Source organism: Gavialis gangeticus, unplaced genomic scaffold (genome assembly GCF_001723915.1).
Source record: "Gavialis gangeticus isolate Ggan-Ray unplaced genomic scaffold, GavGan_comp1, whole genome shotgun sequence".
In the NCBI taxonomy this organism is placed as follows: domain Eukaryota; kingdom Metazoa; phylum Chordata; order Crocodylia; family Gavialidae; genus Gavialis; species Gavialis gangeticus.
Window position 1 is genome coordinate 8733015 of NW_017728991.1, and position 3443 is coordinate 8736457.

Here is a 3443-nt window from a genome sequence, read left to right on the forward strand (position 1 = left end):
GGGTGTGGGGAGGGGCCGTGATTGGCAGGTGCATGTGAGGGGCTTTGGCAGGTGCGTGTAGGTGGGGCTGTGTCTGGCAGGGCTGTGCGGGGGGATGTGATTGGAGGGCTGTATGCACTGGGGGTGTTTGATTGGCAGGGGTGTGTGGGGGGCAATTTGGTTGGCAGGGGCACGGGGGGGAGCTGGCAAGCCTGGAGCGAGGTGGCCACAGGGACAGCAGCTAAGGGAGTTTGCAGGAAAGCCCCGAGCCAAGGGGCCAGCAGCGGGCGCTGGGGTGGAGGAGCTGAGCCACAGGTGCCCCTGGCCTAGGGGTCCTGGCGCCAGTTGTCTCCTGGCGCTGCCTCAGGGCACATGCAGGTGCCACCCACCACGCTTTGCCTCCTTGGCGCTAAGGGAGCGCTGGCAGAAAGGCCCTGAGGGTACTGGAGCTGCAGGGAGAGGACCGGAGCCCTGGGAGGAGGGCAGATGTCTAAGGGCTCAGCTTGGACCAAAGGGGGCAAACCAAGCAACCCCCATCCTGCCGCAGTCTGGGAGAGCCCTGCCTGGCACACGTGGGCTGGTTTACCGAGGGGGAAGCTACGCCGCCGGGTGCTGACATGGTGCTCCCCCACTGACAGGTGCAGCTGCCTTGGCGTTATTTCTGCTTACGGCCTCCCACGGGCTCAACGTTAATGATACCCTCTCAATTTGCCCTCTCTAGTCCTGCCTTTTTTCTTCCTTGGGCCACGTTAAAAGTCCACGTCCACAAGTTCTCTGGGGTGAAAGGAAACTACTGACCCACAATGGATAGACCCATGTTTGTGCTCCATGCTCTGGGCCTTGTAAATCCTGCATGCAGCCTTTGGGCAGGGGCTGAGGCAGACCCCCCCCCCAGGGGCTCGGAGTCTGGCTCGTTAGACACGCCGCCATCGTTAGCGAGCGTGAGAGGCCATTATTTCTGTTTTATGGCTCGTGTGACTTTATGAGCAATGCTTTGCAAGTTATTGATAAGGCAGCTCATTTAAAAATACTTTGTGTTAAAGATTTCAGTTACCAGCTGAAATACCCTCTATCAGTTCCTCTGTTGCGATAACCAAGGCCCAACATTGCACCAAACAACTCTGGAAATTTCACAAGGGAAGGAAGCCTGTCCAAATCCCCCCCTCCCCAGGAGATATGCACCCCCTACCCAGCAGTTTGCTTTCTTCAAACACAGGCATCATCCTAATTTTTATGTGCAGATATAATACTGTTGAAGAGGGCAGGCTTGACAGCCTGGTAAGCTGAAGTCTCCTGTTGATCCACAAAACAGTGACAGCACAAGCCATAGCAGCAATGCAGGCTTCCCACATACCCGCCTCCGCCAAAGCTCCTTAATTTAAAAGGCTGCAGAGAGGGTGAGGAGTTGCTTTGGGAGGCTGTCACCATATCATTTCCTTAATCATACTATAAAAGTTCCATAAAACACCCTGTAAATTAATCCATGTCCTGACATTTATAAAAACTTGGAGACACATTTTTCTGTTGATGTTTACAAGTATGGGAGAGACTGATTGCAAGTCACTGGAGGGCAAATTTTCACCTGTGCACATGCATTTTTACCACACAGGCGAAGTTCCTTTGTTTTTTTAAATCACAAAACGGTAACCTGGCCAGCCAGGAGAGAGACATGTCCTTTTTGACAAAAGCAGGAATAAATCTGCAGACTGGATTTAACCCCACATATTGGAAAAACCTGAAGACCTCCATTTCTGGTCTCTTTCCAATTGTATTTGTGCCCAAAACAGAAAATTGACTGAATGTAGCTTTGAGATCTGCCATGTGAGATTTTGAAATGGAGGGTGAGAAGGTAGAAACAGTCAACTGGGAAACACAGGTGTGGGCAGGGGAGAAGGGAGGAGACTTGAGATGGAAGATGAGCTGAGAACAGGAAAAAGGGAACCAATGAGTTTTATGGGCTGCTACTGGAGACTGAAAGGTTATTATAATAAAAGCAGGGTTGTGAGCTTCGTGGACCAAGGGTTCATGCCTTTTAGCTGGGGAGAGCTGAGCTCTCACTGTCAGATGCTCCTATTGAAATAAAGGGACTGTGTTCTCCAGCAGGAAACTAGAGGTGAATTCCCATTAACTCCTATGGAAGTTACTTATGTACTGTGTTGGTGGAAATAGGGTCCTTGTTGGGGAACAGCACGTGATGAAGATTGCATAAAGCCTCTCTGCCTGGTGTCCATTGCAATATTCCATTTCTTTGTAAACAGGGACTTATTTAGAGAAAAGCGCTGGGAACTGAGCTGGGACTGGGGAGCAGGGACTGAAGTCCGCGAGCTGCCGCAGGGAAGTTGAACGCCCAGGAGATGCATGAGCACCACTATCAGAGAGCTAGGAAGTACATAGGAGCTGTCGCAGCAGACAGATATGTTCTGAGCTGAGCTCTGACGGCTGGGAGCTGATCCAGCAGCACACGTGGGAATTGAGACATGAGAGGTAGGTGATGGATACCAGGAGTTAAGGGCTGAGATCTGAAAGCTGGGAGTGGCCCAGCTGTTCAGCTCACTATCCTTGCTGTACTACACTTGCTTGCCTTGTGACCATAGTAGGAAGACATAGGCTGGGCTGTGCATGTGGGAGTTCACTTTTCTTGTCAGCAACAGGGTGTGCGGTAGGTAGGAATGCATTTTACCTGAGATTTTCCCAAGCTGCCCAGAAGATCCGGCCTCTCAGCTCTCATTAGAAATCAATGGGGAATTGTACACTGCAAGTTCCAGCATGGACTTCAAAATCTTACCATAAAAGCCTGTGTTACACAGTTCCTCCAGAGCTGCTCAGAGCAACTAGAAGTTAAAATACCAGTGAATTTTGAACAATGAGTGGCCCTTTAAAAATCACTGCAGGATCTCAATGCAAAACATCACTGACTTGAATTATATACAAAAAAAAGGCAGGATATTTAACATTTCAAAGCTGCTAATACATCTAAAACTGGTTAGAAAAGAGGCTACATGTTAATAGTAATATCATTATGAATTATTGTATATAATGACTTCCAAAGTGGTTAGCAATATTAATGAGATGAGCATTATATCTGCATAGCGTGGAAGGAATGTATTATTTATTCCCCTTTCAGAGAGGTCAAGTAACTAACCCATCATCACAAAAGAAGCCCATGAAGTGAATTCTAGATCAGGCTTCTTAAGTCAATGGACACATTACCATTGTAGACTTCAAGGTGCTTGGAATTAAACTGTACCAAATTGTGGCAGAGGTCCTAGATCTGCCTCCTAGGGCTGGACATTAACGTCTCTCTGTAGAGGGACATTTTCATTGTTCCTCTCCAGAGGGTGTGAAATCTGGAGCAAGGTGCTCTATCAGAAGTGAATTGCATTTAAAACACTGAGTAAGATCATCTGGAACAAATAGCAGCCTCAACTGTTTTTCATGGTGCTTATTATATTACAAACATTTTT